At 40.9% G+C, this 15,920-nt stretch overlaps 1 pseudogene; it reads left to right on the top strand.

Annotated features, from left to right (window-relative positions):
- The first annotated feature begins 9,870 nt into the window (after positions 1–9,870).
- On the top strand, positions 9,871–14,161 carry LOC124105654 (serine/threonine-protein phosphatase 2A catalytic subunit beta isoform-like; annotated as a pseudogene).
- Positions 14,162–15,920: the final 1,759 nt, after the last annotated feature.

Genomic DNA, 15,920 nt, shown 5'->3' with positions numbered 1-15,920 from the left:
GCAAAGATATGCTCAGCATAGTACTGTCTAGCTTCCTGGGGACAATGTGAAAACCTGGTTTCTTCTTTTCAGGGCACTTATCCAGCAATAATCACAGAAGAGGTAAATTGGGGGTTATGACATGACTCAATGGTCAGGCAAAAAGGTGCTGGAAGGAACCAAGTCCCCTGAATAAGATTATACATCTACAAAGGTATGTGTTCAGAAACAAGGGATGCAGTAGCCATAACTAGGAGCCTAATGATGAATTGTGGGGACTTGGTCATATTTGGGGTGGTCAAAACATCCTGGCATCCTAGTTGAGAGGAGCCACTACTTCCCTGACCTTGCTCTCAGAGTGCAAGGAAGATTGCAAGAATGAAAAATTGCATCATGTGGCAGAGAACAGCAGGGGTAATTTGTGTTCTGGTGTGACCAGTTCTAATTTTCCAAACTCAGTCTGAAGGCCTCACCTCAGATGTGGGATAATTTTGAGTGGTGCACAAATGGCCAGTATTTCATTGAGTTCTTCCATGGGATTTTGAAACTAATTTTTTTTGAGGCAAGTGTTACTCAATTTGATTTACAATTTGTCACAAACAGTTGAGGTTTTCAGAATGTTTTTGTAAGTATAACAGTGAAAATTACTTAAGAAAAATAAGTGAACAAAAAGTAGTTAAAGTGCCAGAATGGCAAAGGTAAAATGGAAATAAATATGTGTGGAAACCACTAGAAAACATCAGTAGGCAGGACTCCTCCTAAACTCAGCAACAAACTGACCAGCACAGGACCTCCATGAGGTGCTGTCAGAAAGTCTTTAACCTTCCTGCTTTCCCTCTTCCTCCTCTGGGTCTATGATAATCTTCTTAGACCTAAGGGAGACTAACAATGAGCTGGGAGGCCAAGACTGATTCAAAACATACCTTTGGAAGCTGAATTTTTCTTCATATTTAAACTCTACCACTTTCAAGGCCCATGGCCTCAGACAGAATATTTAAATCTTTTGAGCCCTGCTCTCTTCTTCTATGAAGTGGGGATGTCCTGGTCCCTGGGTGCTTGGGCAGTGCCATGAGATGACATAGACAGAATTTTCAGTTCTCCAGTGTAGACAGCGATTCCCCTATTAATCAAAGAAGAATCTGCCCAAAGTGTATTATCTGTCTCCAGTTTTTGTTTTCCAAAAATAACTCACCCTCTCTCCCAGGATCCACCTACTGCATGGCACCCCACGTGGTGTAAGTGGGAAGTCCTGAGAAGTCAGAGCATGAAAGTGCCCTGAACAAGAGACACTTAGCTAAGCTGGCTTGAGCTGGACCAGACAGTTCCAGAAGGCCACAAATGACAGTTGGAAGTGAGCGTGAAAAGCTTACTGCCGTCTTGTGGCTACAGGGGAGGCCAGAAAATGGAAAGGGAAGTGAGAAATAATAAGACAGTGATCCATGAAACTAGCTGTGCCTCAGACAGAACACCCACAGGATGCTTATTTTTAAAAGAAAACAACATAGGGGCAAGGTGAAGTGGCACATGCCTGTAATCCCAGCAGCTCAGAAGGCTCAGGCAGGAGGATCCCAAGATCAAAGCCAGCCTCAGAAACTTAGTGAGGTCCTAAGCAAATCAGCAGGACTCTTGTCTCTAAATAAAATACAAAATAAAGATGGGGAGGCTGGGGATGTGGCTCAAGCAGTATTGCGCTGGCCTGGCATGCGTGCAGCCTGAGTACCATCCTCAGCACCACATACAAAAAAAAAAAAAAAACAAAGATGTTGTGTCCGCTGAAAACTAAAAATAAATATTTAAAAAATTCTCTCTCTCTCTCTCTCTCTCTCTCTCTTTAAAAAATAAAAATAAAAAATAAAGATGGGGATGTGACTCAGTGGTGGAGTGCCTCTGAGTTCAATCTCCAGTACCAAAACAAACAACAAAAACACAAAGAAAAACCTCACCACCACTAGGTAACCTCTTAGTTTGAATTGGTTTTCTGTCAATTGGAAACAAGAGTACTACTCTAACTTATTGTTTTTCTCAATTTCTTATCTATTATAGTAGTGGAGGGACAAGAGCATCATAACAAGCAACAACAGAAGGTTAAATATTTTCAAAAAGTCAAATAATCCAATTAATAAATGGGAAAATGAACTAAACAGAGACTCCTCAAAAAATACAAATGGCCAATGAATACCTGAAAAAATATTAATTACCAATTAATGAAAACATTAATTGGTAATGTTAATCAAAGATTCTTCTTTGATTAACATTACCAATTAAGAAAATGCAATTCAAAACTACACTGAAATTTCACCTCACACAAGTCAGATTGTCAATCATCAAGAATACAAATAGTAATAAATGCTGGAGAGGATGTGGAGAAAAAGGAACACTTTTACACTGTTAGTGGGACTGTGAATTAGTACATCTGCTATGGAAATCAGTATGAAGTCTCCTCAAAACACGAAGCATGGAATAACACATGACCCAGCTAGAACTCCTCAATATATGTCCTGAAGAATTGAAATCATCATATTACAGGAATATATACCTACCCACGTTTATGGCAGCACAATTCACAATCATTAAACTATGAAACCAGCCTAGGCGTCCATCAATGGATCAATAAATAAAGAAAATATGGTAGAGATACACAATGGAGTTTTATTCAGCCATAAAGAAAATTACATAAATCTCCCTGAGTTTCAAAATCTGGTGTGTGGAAAGAGTAATTTGCAAGAAAATGGATGGAACTGGAGACCATCCTGTTAAGGGAAACAAGTCAAAATTAGGTTAATCATTGTATTTCATATATGGAGCTAGAGAGAAAAAAAAAGCTGAGGGTGGTTCTCCTGAAGAATCAAAGGGAGATAGTAGAGAAAAGGCACAAAGGAGTGGGAGGCAGGGACAGAGGAGAAAATGCTGGGGAGTGATATTGGTCAAGTTATATTGCTATATTGTGTATAGTGCGCATATGTACAAATATGTAAAAACAAATCGCAGCAATATGTACAACTCTAATGTACCAATATAAAATGTGGGGAAGATTAAGTTCATAGAAGCCCTGGGGATGACTTAATTCTGGCTATGAGTTGGAGCCCAAATTTGAGAGTCCTAAAGAGTTGCGTCTGTCTTCATGGGTTCATTGCTATGAAAATAAGGTTAAAAGTGACATTTTGCTCCTGAGCTGTTGTGAAGATGAATATATTCCAAGGCAGATTTTATGTACTTATTTTTTCTTAGAAATTCAAAATAAAAGATTTCCATGGAACACAGGCACAGTGCCTATTGTATCCAATGGACACATCAACTCTAAAGTGCTTGCTTTTTTTTCTGTATTATATATACATGTTTTTCAGTAGGCATATATTTTTAACCAATAATTTGTTTCTAGTTTCAGGCAAATCATTCTTTACTAGATTTATGATTCATATTAAGAACCACATCAACTGAGGTATATTTCTTGAGTGAGTAGAATAGGTATAGCCAGGTAGTGGATTCCAGTTGATGGGATGTCAGAGCAGGGATTACTTCTGATTGCCCAAATGTACTTGTGGTTTGATTAGGTTTAACAGGATGGAAGGGAAGAGATAAGAGCACTTCTCATTTCTCCTTGGTTAAACTAGAAGTGGTCTTATGGGGCCAAGCATCCACTAGAGGTCCCTGTGCTGGAGATTTCAGGCTCAAAATAATTCTTTTATAAAATCCTGGTGGTTGTTCATCACAGAGGCTTCCCATTTGTGTTGGTAAATTTCTAGCATGCACCTCACATACAAATCTTTGTGTAAAAGTGATGGAAATTTGCATCAATCTTGTGGAGACATCTAAATTAAACCTGGCCTCACCGACTGTAGATTATACCCATCCTTTTTGACCATTTGGATTCTGTAGTGGGGACCAAGGGCCTTTGCTGCTCAGGAACTAGGTCTGACTTTATCTCCTGGTGGACTTACCTGCTAGAGTATGAGGAGAAAGACAGTAACAGTGTTTAGATCTACCTTATGCTTTAGCCCTGTGGATTTTCCTGAAAGAACTGGAGACAAAGGCCCTGAAAATCTTGACAGAGTAGCTGGAGCAAGCTCAATGTAGATCATGAGAACTTTTAAAATGTTTAGTGATAAAGGGATGGTACCTTAAAGGAAATTCAGATAGAAATAAGACCCCAACTTCAAACCCCAATTTTTTGTAATCAGGTCAAAAAGATTTCAGTCATATCACTCAGAGTAATAGGTATGAGTTTATTGAAGGCATAGACATGGAAAGGGGATTCTCTCAAGAGAGATAATGGGTCCTCTCAGAGAAAAGAGAGGCAGTGTGAATTTTCTGCACTTTACTTTTATTGGGGATCTCAAATTTTCAGAGAGTACCAACCAGTCCTACCACTTGACTTTGAACTGACAGCTGGAGGACATCAGAGTGTCAGATCCCCACTGCCATGGTAACTCTAGGTAACCTTGGTCCATGATGACTGGTTCTTATTGGATTCTTAACCATTAATTCATTCAGATTTTATAGTTAAGAGAAATTATACTAATCTCTCTGGTGTGTGGAAAGAGTCACAAAATCCCTCTCTGTAGGGTAACTTTTGTTCCTCTTAAAGACATTATTTCAGGCCTGCTTTTCTCCTGCACAAACAGTTTGCTGAAGAATGTGACATGCCCTTTTCACTTAAGACAGGCAAGGCTGCAGGTAAATCATTTCTTGGAAAATAAAGACACACAATGGGCCCATACTATAGAATTATTCCCTGAACCTCATGCTCCCACCAATCACATCTGTCCTCCATTATTTAGGAAGATTCAGTCCAGCCTAGGTCATACTATAGTTGAACCTAGTAAAGCTGCTTGCACACTTCCTACTTCCTAAGTGCAGTGGCCTTTCTCCACTCCCACCTCTGACAGCATTTTTTGTTCTCCACCATTAAGATGGGGAGGGACTAACAGAAAAAAGAGGGCTGGGTGCACCCCCAGGACCCAGACCCAGGGGTGTAGGCTATGGATGTAGTTGCCCTTTGAGAAGCTTTACAAGTTTGGCATTGTTCTAAAACTGTCTTGGGTTTGTTTTAATCAGATACAGGAGGCTCACGGAAACAGATATACCATCACAGAGAGCTACAGTTTTCTATAAACAGTAGTGCAGAGCCATGTGGAAAGCACCAGGTTTGGTCATAAATAGAGTGTGTGGAAGGTGAAGGAGAATGTGGAAAAGAGGCTTCACTGTGTTTGTGCAGGCAGAAAAGATCAGGCAGCATAAGCAGGTTTACTTAGGATTAGTATGTTTCAATCATTTCAGTGGGTTCTAGCAGGTTGGGGCTTTAATGCGGGATTTGGGGGAACCCCGAAAGACCACCAGGAGCTGAATCTGATGCAATCAAACAAGAGTCTTTATTGCAAGCTCAAGCTGGGACTCATAACCATTTCCGATGCAGTGGTCCTGAGGAGTGAGTCTGGGTCCTTTGTTCAGTGAGATTTTATAGGTTTTATACTCTATGCATCACAACATCACACAGAAAATCATTCCACACCACAGGAAAATCAAACAACTCTTCACATTGATTAGCACATTCATTGCTGGGAACAAGTTGGGTAGGGGTGATTGGTTAGTAAAAGAGGGGGATTAATTTGAACTGATTGATTTAATTCATGAGGGGTGTATGTGCTAAACTACATGGTTTCCTAACATGTTATGAATGACCGAAACTACTGGAGGGTCATCTGGCATCCCAAGTGTTTTTCCTGTCTCATGCTAATTGGTGGTTGCTAGGGGGTTGCTATGGGTCCTCCCCTAGTGTAACTGAGTCAGAGACACCTGGCTTAGAAAGGAGCCCAGAAGACTGGAAAAGCACCTGGGGAAATTAAAATGTTAATGTGCCCAAGGCCCAGAACCCATCCTAAGGAATTGTTAATGAAGTAGCTCCCAGCAAACAAGGAGGTGCTAATCAAACCACCCCAGACCCTTTCTGCCCAGATTACCCCTTCAGTCACCCTATCTTCCACCTTTTAGTCTTCCCACCTGCATTCTATCACTGCAGGATAAAGGGGGAAAAAGGACAGGAATGTGGGAAGATTAAAAGAAGACCTTAGCTATATAAAAGAGAAGACCTCCCCCTTCCATGGATTCCACCTTTTGGGTCCCCTTCTTCCTCAGAGGAGAAGTCTTTTCTGCTATCCTTTAATAAAGCTTCTACTCTCCACTCTACACTTGCTTTGATATGCTTCTCTGGTGTTATACTTCAGCATTCAGGGAAGCAATGACTCATCTTTTGTAAACAGTGGTAATAATTAGAGTTGGCAGAGAGTGGCCTGGAAGGGTGGGAGCCCAATAGGGAGGGGATAGGTGGTGTAGGAACTAGATTGGTTAATTTGCATATGGTGAACAAGTTGGGTAGATGGCTGACTCTAGGAATTAGCTATACCCAAGAGGGCATGCCCTGGGTACAGTGGTACATGTCTGTTATTCAAGTGTGTAAGGGAACTGTCTGCTGCACTGCTCAGCATCAAGGCCAGCCTGTGCAAATTATTGAGATCCTGTCTCACAATAAAATATAAAAAGGGCTAGGGATATTTTTCAGATGTAGATCAGCTGTACTATGCTTCTGAGTTCAATCTCCAGTACCTCCCCCTGCCCCCAACACACACATATGCACCCCCACAGACACACACAGAGAAACACACACACACACACACACACACACACATGCAGCCTAGGTAGTCATGTCCTTCAGGGTAAGCAAACCTCATTGTCAAAGAAACATGAGTCTCAACAGTAAAAGCCCTGGCTAACACAAGAAATTTGCTTCCCCCAAAAGGAAGAAAGTGACTCTGCAGGTGCTTTTGGCAGCCTGCTCTCTACTCTCTCAGGTCAGGGCCTGTGTTTATAGTCTTCGAGGACACATGCTTCATGGACAACAAGCAGAATTATGAGTGACTGCTGAGCAGAAGGACTTCTTGTTTTAATAGAGTATCTTCCAGTGTGACATAAGGCTTGGCAGCTGAGCAGAGAATGTAGATACCTATCAATAGTCTCTCCTCTGTGCTTTGATCCTCAATCTGTCACCAGGAGATGCCTGCCTGGAGTGAGCTTAGAATGTTTGTGATGAGGAAAAACTTCTCAGGTTAAGAGAAAAGGACAGTAGTCTAGTTTTACATGACACTGCATCTCACAGGAGCTTTTATTCTCTCTGATAGCACCTTGGAAGGGAAAGTGAAGCATGGCAGAGACCACTCTGGAATGTGCAGCATCAGACTGTCTCAGACAACAACCTCTGGCATGGGGCAATAGATATGATGGCTCTGCATGCAATTTGTGTGTGTATGTGTGTGTGTGTGTGTGTGTGTATGCAGGTGTAGTTCTCAATGAATCACTGTGCATGCTTGGGATACAGGAGAGGGAAAGATTACTTCCTAAATAGAATTTTGGCTTAGGAGGACTCTTGCCTGATGTTCAAAGAGGATCATCTGGCTGGACATCATCAACTGAACTTAGACTAGAAAATCTTGGGTAGGATGGTAGAACTCTGACAGAGTGACTGTAACACCAGCATCAGACACAAATTAGTAAATCTCCTGTCTGCAGGCTTTATGGTGCTTCTGAGAATATACTGGGTATCTTCCCTCCCCTCTTCTTTTGTTTTTTCCTCCATTTATCAATAGTAGGAGACCCCTAGTAAGAAGATAATCCCTGTTCTTATAGCACTGGAAATAAAATAAGGAACTAGAAAAGGCCCAGTGCTTTCCTGTGCAGTATGTATGATCCACCCCAGGGTTTCTGAGCCTTAGCATGGTTACTCTTAGAGGCCAGAGGCTGTTTTTGATTAGGGGCATGCCCATGATGTTGTGTAACAATTCTGTTCCCTACATACTAGATGTCTTACAACCATCCCCTGCAATTTTGACAATCAAAAATGCTTCTAGACAGGCCCAATGTCCCCTAGATGTGACTACTTCCCTGGCTGAGAACTGCTGAGCAGTGCAGCAGACAGCTAAGGCAACATCTTCTGTGGAGTTTGCATGGATGTCTCTGTGCCCTCTTGGGGTCTGCTCAGGATCTACTACTGCTCAAATAGTCTGGGTTAGTGGGACTTGCAAGGACACATCTCACATCTGTTGTGAGACAGTAATGGACTAGAGGCTACCAAATGAAACCCCCATAAAGCCACCATCTTAATATGGTGGGATTATCCTGGAGACATTACAGTGACAATAAAATCAGTGGAGGTATCTGCTTTATAGCACTATGGTGAGCACTCATTAACTATAGCTACTATCATTTTCAAAACATGTTTAAATGATGCAATTTTTCAGAGTTACAAACAGCAAAAATTGGGTCTGAATGTCACAAAGATTGAGTCTATTTTTATTTTCTTCTTTTGGTACTGCGGATTAAGCCAAGGGGCACTCTACCACTGAGCCACATCTTCAAATCTTTTTATTTTGAGTCAGGATCTTCCTAACTTGCTGAGACTGGTTTTGAACCTGTGATCCTGCTTCCTCAGCCTCCCCAGCTGCTGGGATACCATCTGTGTGCCACCATGCCCAGCTGAAGACTAAGTCTTGCAGAACCTGGTTCTGGGAGAACCAGAAGTACTGAAGTGGAAGAGGTCTTCTCATACTTTATTAGCTGTTAAAACCATCATTCCCTGAGAAGGAGAACCTTGAATAATGAGCTGAGGAAATGTCCAGTAAAATATATAGCTTTCCGAGCTTTCACAGTGTGGCTGGGCGCTGGCTTGTCTCTTCTTTGGTGACATACCTGCATTTTTATAAGAGTTGCTGGCAGGATGGACTCAATACTTTGTGGGCTTATAATAGACATCATTTTAATATCATTCTTATTCTTGCTTTTTTCAAAGTAACAAATAAATATGTTACAAAATCAGTGACTTGAAATAGATTCAGAGCTGTCGTTTTCTTTTTAAGAGAAAGAGAGCAGCTCTGCTTCATCAGGTTCTGGCTCAGCATTCTCTAATACAGATTTTATATAAATGCAAATAGAGTCACATATTGGTACAAAGACACATAGTGCTTCAGCTGGATTGTCTATAAATGATATAGTGTGTTCATGATGGGGGGTGAAAGGTGTGTGCTGCATTCTTGTTTCTGCAAACCCTCTGGAGGCCCAGGGGCTCAAGGTCATGAATGAAATCTAAGGAGTTCAAGGTCATGGATGGGCCTCCAGCTGTCTATCCAGTGAGAGCAGCCACAACCACCCATATGTGTGTGGATTTAACAACAGGATGTGCTGCATTTTTCTGTTCAACAACTTTGTTTCTCAAACACCTGGTTTCAAACTTGTGAAATCTGCATCTGATTTTGAAAGCTAAGTTGTATTATGCAGGGCACTTTAAAACCCCAAATATAATGCCTGATGTGTGACAAAAAGATCTTTTGAATGCTTTTTGTGGACACCAAATCCTAAGAAAAAAATTTTTTTTAACAATCTAGAGAGCAAAAGACATTGAGAGCTGTGTTGCCGCAGTCTGGCTGGGCACACAATCACGAGCCACCACACAGCTTGTATATTCAAACAGCAACTCTTTATTCCTGAACTCACACCAGCCGTCTACAATCACGTTCTGGGGAAATCCACGTTCTCTGCCGAAATCCACCTCCACTGGGCTTCTGTCTCCCAAAATATACTGTCTGAATCCCGTGAGAACTCAAGGGGAACTCAGGCAGCAGGACACGCCCTATTCCCAGCAGGAATAATCTTAAACCTTAAACCTGGAACCTAAACTGGGAACGCCCTAAACCCGATTATCCTAAACCGGGAACACCCTAATCCACCCTGGTCCTTGAGCAAGGTCACCTACATTCAATGTCACTGCAACATGTCAGCAACATGGGGTACGCTGGCAAGGAAATTGTCATACCTACTTGGCTAATGGCTCCCAGCACTGTGTGACACATGTGTGTCATCCCAGCAGCTCCACAGGCCAAGGCAATAAGATTGTGAGTTCAAAGCTAGCCTCAGAAAAAGTGAGGCCCTAAGAAACTCAGTGAGACCCTATCTCTACATAAAATACAAAATAGGGCTGGGGACATGGCTCAGTGGTCTAGTGCCCCTGAATTCAATCCCCAGCCCCCCCTTTTAATAAATAAACAAATATTGAAAAAAGGACACTGCTGTCCATCTGAGGTTATGGGGAAAACTTTGTGATGAGGGCCACAACCAAGTTAAGATGGCGCCTGGCAGCATGCCAAGAGGAGTGGTTTGTGAAGTAACGCCAGCAAGCCATTTAGATGATGAGGATTCCTTAATGACTGACTGCTGTGTCAAGATGATGTCAATTAAGTTAAGCTGTGTGTAATTAGTTGGGTATATGTACCTCTGCAGTCTGCAGAGAGGCGGCTCCTGCTACCCTGGGTGCCCACTACTTTGAGTTCTCAGTTCCTGCTGAGTTCACTGGCAATAAAGTAGTTCCTGCTTCAACCTTCAAGTTGCTTATTACCTGTCAGTTATTTTGCCTAGCCGGACTTGGGCAGCCTAGCCGGACTATGACACTTTGGATCCTACACTTTAGCTGTAAGACAGTTTCATTAAAGTGTTGGTTTGTTAGGAAAGTGGCCTGAAAGTCCAAAGATAGGAATAAGGTTTTGGGAAAAAAAAAAAAAAGATGATTCAAATTCATTCAATACAGGTGGAATGGGGAAGGAGCAGAAATCCTTGAGAGGCTTGTAAAACAGAGGAGGGTTGAGGCCTACACTGTGCTTTCTGCCCATGGCTTTTATGATAAATTTCTATGAAAGTATGTAAATGCCAATGTTTGGGAATATTTTACAGATCTATTTGATTATCTTCCAAATACAGCTTTAGTAGATGGACAGTTATTCTGTCTCTGTGGTGACCTTTCTCCATTCACAGATACAATATATTATGTAAGAGCCCTGGATCATTTACAAGAAGTTCACCATGAGGGCTCAATGTGTGATCTGTTACGGTAAGATCTAGATGATTGTGTGGCTGGGGTATTTCAACACCAGGTGCTGGCTATATGTTTGGACAAGACATTTCTGAAACATTTAACCATGTCAATGGTCTCACTAATTTTGCATGCTCACCATCTTGTAATGAAAGTATATAATTGGTGCTATGATTGGAAAGTGGTTACCATTTTCAGTGCATTAAATTACTGTTATGGATGTGGGAACCAGGCTACTATCATGGATCATGGTAGTAGATGACACTTTAATTTATTATTTTCTTAAGTTTGACACAGCACATCATGGCAAAGAACTGCATATTATCCAGTGTACCCCAGACTTACTACTTTTTGTAAATTGCTCCTGGGAAAACCTGCCTTTGTATGTGGAAGCAGTATATCTGGCTTTAAATATATATATATATAGTTGGATCCTACACTTTAGCCCTAAGACAGTTTCATTAACAGGTCGGTTTGTTAGGTATACACACACACACACACACACATACAGTCTTAGCATTAAACAACATCATGGACCAAAATGTGCTATGCTAATGGTAAGGATTTAGCCCAATTGTAGATTAAAATTTAGAACACTATGTTCTAGATTGTTTGGTCTAACAGTATTCCTGATATATTTGTAGTAACCATTTACCTCTGCACTGCTCAAGGGAAATAAAAGGTAAGTAACTGCATCTTCTCTGCATTGACTTGGAAGTTTTAATTGTAGTATTTAACTGGCATGGGTTGATAAAAGTTGGAGTTTTGTTTTTATAAAAAATTCACTAGCTGACTTCCATTTAGTTCATAACCCTTTATTTTATTGAATGCATTATTAACTTAACAATGAGTCTTTATGGGATTATGTTGTCATAAAATTATAAAGGTTTCTATTCATTTAAACTAAATTACTGTTTTATATTTATATGCATAGTTTCACATATTTTGATATGCATAATTTCACATATTTGTAATGAGAGTGATTGCATCATATTTGGTGTTCTGAACAAATAAGCTTTCCATTTTAAAAAAAGGAAACATAAAGATGGATTTGAAGGGTTTTTAAATTTCAGTTTACATGCATACATACTTATTTATTCTATATGTTATTGGTGCATTATAATTCTCATAATGGTGGGATTCATTGTTACATATTCATACATGCATATAATATAACAATATAATTTTGTCAGTACTATTTCCCAGTATTTTCCCTTTCCTATCCCTTCTCCCTTCCTCTGATTTAATTTGTATTTTTTAAGTATGTATTTACAATATGAAGGTTTTGAGGTTTACAAAGTGAAATAAGTGACTCCTGATCATAATCCTAGGGTTTTGGGAGGCTGAGGCAGAAGGATCACAAGTTCAAACTAGCCTTATAAGTTAATTCAACCCTAAGCAACTCAATGGGACCCTGTCTCACTAAAATAAAAATTAAAAAGAGCTGAGATGTGACTCAGTGTAAAGCACCCCTGGGTTCAATTCCAGATACATAAAAAGACAAGGATGAATTATAGAGATGTGTGGATTGCCTCATGAAAATGATTATAGTTGGCTCGAAGTTCTTCATCCAACCCAAGATGGGAAATACTCAGAACATAATTGCATCTGTATTGAATATATTCAGAATTTTTTTTATTCTTCTTCCTTAAACACTGATTTAGAACAACTATTTAAATAGCATTTACTTTGTATTAGGTGTCCCAAGTCCATCTAGAGATTGTTTAAATTACATGGGAGGTTGTGTGTAGAATCTTTGCAAATACAATGTTATTTTATAAGAGTCAGATTTTTGTTTCCTGAGGGGGTGGAGTTACCCTGGAAGCAATCCCTACATATACCAAAAAATGCATTTAAATTTATTTGAACTCTCCCTTGGACTACTGGTGACATTTTCAGAGGTGATGACTCATGCCAGGCCCTTCTTTCCCAGTACTTCCCTTGTCTATTTTTCCACTTGTTAAAGATGCATCATAAGCTGAAGAACACTCTCTGGTACTGACTCAATTTCTATTTTTTCAGGAAGTCAAGGGATATAAATAAACCTCTTGTATGTTTTCAGAGGAAATACCTGACACACATAATCACCAATCATCTTGCTAAAATTAAAATTCTGATTCAGTATGTCTGCAGTTGTCCTGTGATTCTTCATTTTTACCAACTCCTGGAAATCTTGTACCTTCTGGCCTTCAGGCCAAAACATAAGCAATGAAGCACTCACTTAATAACTATTTCAGGGCTGGGGATGTGGCTCAAGCAGTGGCGTACTCGTCTGGCATGTATGCGGCCCGGGTTCTATCCTCAGCACCACATACAAACAAAGATGTTGTGTCTGCCGAAAACTAAAAATAATATTAAAATTCTCTCTCTCTCTCTCTCTCTCTCTCTCTCTCTCTCTCTCTCTCTCTCTCCCTTTAAAAAATAACAATTTCAGCAAATCATATTTTATGTGTATATTTCCAATCAGAGAGAAGGCATAAGGAAAAAAGAATTTATTTATTACATGTTGTTTCTCCTCAAGTATCCTACAGAGAATACTGCCTTTCCCATGAAAGTGCTGAAGAAGTTGAAGAAAGGATCAAAATATCTTACAGAAATAAATTCTATATTTGATGAGGCAAATATGGCACTCTACTGGACCTCAAGTATAAAGATATTTTCCAGAGTTAGAGTAGCTAAGAAGATAAATTAGTGTCCCCAGGTGAGTGGGAGGTGTTGGCCACAGTGTAATCTGAGGCCTGATGTTGAGGCTATGATACAACAGAGATGACAGGAACTCACAGGCATATTTCCTAGTTCTTAAACCTGCTAGAGCTCAGCCACCATCAAAACTAAATAAGGTAAATGTGGGTATGTTAGTCACTTTCCATTGCTATGAGAAAATACCTGAGATAATGAGCTTAAAATGAAGGGCACATTTTGTCTCACCACTTCAGAGATTTCAGGGTATGTTTTTTTGGCCCCATTGCTTCTGAGCCAGTAGTGTGTGGCAAAGGAGCTGCTTACCTAATTGCAGCCAGAAAGCAAAACTGAGAGTCAGATAGGGGATTAAGACGACTGTCCCTCACAAAGACACACCTCAATGACCCAACTTTCTCCATGTCCTAAAGGTTCTGCGAGGTTACAGGGATGCCACAGGTTGGGACCAGGTTCCTAGCACCTGTGACTGGTGGAACATTTATCCAAACCACAGCAGAGAGGTGTGATGGGGCAGGACCCATAGCCTGTCTGCTCTCCTACCTTCCTCTAGAACAGAAGTTGGCAAATGGCCACTAAGGGCCCCAAAGCTCATGATTTAGGTTCTGAGGGTCATAAGATCTGTGCCACCACTTCAGAATTTGGTGTTTGTGAAACAGCATCTATATAAAAGAAGTGAATGGACATGGCTGCTTTCAATAAAACTTCAAGCACAAAACTAAATGGTGCACCAGTTTTGTCCATGGTTTGTTTCTGCTCTCAAACTTTCTGTGAGGGGGCAGCAGACAGGGAAAAGGTTTCTAGAACTATTTCTGAAGAGGGAACAATTCTCTTAATCTCTTGTTCCATACTTCATATTATATCATTGTCTCATCTGTCAGGATAGATCATTGAGAATCTATGTCTTCAGCCAAGCTGCCCATTGTAGCCCAACTGCTAGAAATGTAGGTGGGATTTGAATCCACATCTTCAGATGCAGAATCCAGCAGCATCCTTTTTCAGAATGCAGTTCCCTGTTCTTTTCTTGCAGTTGGGCTATAAGAACACAGCACTCTCTTCTGTGCCGAGGTCCCAGCCAATACATGCTGAAGAGAGAAGCTGCCTCTTACCCAGTGCATCTGCTCACAGAGAGGCCAAGTGTATATGAGAGTGCAGAAACTGAGCTGAATTTCCTACAACAGGTCTTGTGCACAAACCAACAACAAACCAATAGGGAAAAAATAAATCTAATAAAAAGCTAAAAAAATAACTGTTAAAAAGTTGCAGCAAAGCATTAATATAAAAAGCCTGCTCTATATGCCACATTTTTTATGCATTCATCCACTGAAGGACATCTAGGTTGGCTCCATGGTTTAGCTATTGTGAATTGTGCTGGTATAAACATTGATGTGGTTGTGTCCCTGTAGTATGCTGTTTTTAAGTCCTTTGGGTATAGTCCAAGGAGAGGGATAGCTGGGTCAAATGGTGGTTCAATTCCCAGTTTTCCAAGAAATCTCCGTACTGTTGCCATATTGGCTGCACCAATTTGCACTTCCACTGAAAAACCAGCCTCTATCTCAGAGCAAAGCCTGTCTAAGAAAGGGACATGACCTTTGTCCTTGGAAAATCCCACAGAGCACTCCTAGGCACATTCCCACCCTGCTAAGTTGTTTATCTACAAATAACAGGAGAAATCTGCTGCACCAGGTGTCCCTGACTCAGTCAGGCTAGGTGGGGATCCATAGCAGCCCCCTAGCAGCCACCAATCAGCATGAGACAGGGAAATACCTGGGATGTCAGATAACCCTCCCAGTAGTTTATGGTGGTTGATAACATATTGGGAAGCCATGTAGTTCAGCACGTACACCCCTCTTGGCTTAAACCAATCAGTTCAAACGAATACCCCTTTTGTACTGACCAATCACCCCTACCCAACTTGTTCCCGCCAGTGAATGTGCTAATCATGTTTTAGAGTTGTTATTTGATTTTCCCGCGGTGTGTGATGATTTGCTAAGGGATGCTATGATGTGTGTGAAGTCCCTGCCCTCTCCAAAAAATGTATAAAAATGCTGCAAACCCTGGGCTCGGGGCCTCTCAGTGTCACCAGTTGCTGTGTGTGCCTGCGGAGGACCGAGCTAGCTCGCAATAAACACCTCTTTGCTGCTTGCATCGATCTTGGGTCTCTGGTGGTCTTTGGGGGTCCCGAATTCAAGCATAACACCACCAGCAATGTATAAGTGTACATTTCCCCCCCACACACATCCTCACCAACACTTATTGTTGTTTCTCTTCATAATAGCTGCCATTCTGACTGGAGTGAGATGATATCTTAGAGTAGTTTTGATTTGCATTTCTCTGA

This window comes from Marmota monax, unplaced genomic scaffold (assembly GCF_021218885.2).
Source record: "Marmota monax isolate L192 unplaced genomic scaffold, Marmota_monax_Labrador192_F-V1.1 WCK01_AAM20220418_F8-fsc00597, whole genome shotgun sequence".
In the NCBI taxonomy this organism is placed as follows: Eukaryota; Metazoa; Chordata; class Mammalia; order Rodentia; family Sciuridae; genus Marmota; species Marmota monax.
This window is presented reverse-complemented; position numbering and strand designations above follow the sequence as displayed.